The sequence below is a fragment of the Mytilus galloprovincialis genome, chromosome 10 (assembly GCF_965363235.1).
Source record: "Mytilus galloprovincialis chromosome 10, xbMytGall1.hap1.1, whole genome shotgun sequence".
Lineage (NCBI taxonomy): Eukaryota > Metazoa > Mollusca > Bivalvia > Mytilida > Mytilidae > Mytilus > Mytilus galloprovincialis.
In genome coordinates this window covers 11,284,011-11,284,921 of record NC_134847.1, presented here as the reverse complement: position 1 = coordinate 11,284,921, position 911 = coordinate 11,284,011, and positions in this window count along the sequence as shown.

Here is a 911-nt window from a genome sequence, read left to right as displayed (position 1 = left end):
TACCTTATTTCTCTACCTTGTCGCCGCGATATAGCCTTGTACTAATGCGGCGTACAGCAACCAACATTCAATCAAATTATTTCTCTACCTTTTTATTGTCACTATTTGAAATGTTTTGTTAATGATTTAACACCTTTTTTCTCAATTATAAAATTTTCAGCACAGAACTGTAAAAATACACAACGGACCCATAGTGCACTATCATCAAAAATTATGTTATTCATTACAGCGCCATTATTTATATCAAAATCATTTTTTTTCAATAATCGTATCTTGCAAAATACGTTTTAATATATATATTTTAAAACATTTAGTAATTCATAAGAATCATTAAACAAAAAACGAAATGTCATATCCATTAACTTCAAATCTCCAAAATTTGTTTAGGATTTTTTTTTATACCTCAGACCATTGCCAAGCTTCAAGCAAGTGAACATAAAAAAAAAGAAAAACCTAACAATTTTGCCTTATTTAATGTATAAACGTAAATGAAGCAAAGAACAACTATAAAACTAAACACCAATCTGAAATAATGATAAAACCAAATGTTTTTATTTGTGCATAGTACTCAATGGTCGATTAAATGTTAACCGACTAAAAACGAAAGAAGCAGAAGAAAAAACCCTTTAAAACTAAGTTTAATTGAATCTATCAAGAAACACTTGTCATGAGTATTTTTGTTTGGTAACAACATAGGTTCTTGGTTTTGTGAACCAACCAAGCTTATTTTATCGTCGAAGTCCCGTCTGAAGATCAAGGAATTTAGGCTCCTTGGATGAATATTTATGGAATTTGAAATTCCATGAGCAATATTTTTGTGCTACGGTCTTAATAAAATTAGTGACAGAAATTTACCTGTAGATCACTTGAAAGACTGTTTGTGCCGATTTAGAACATGCAATACTGCTCAG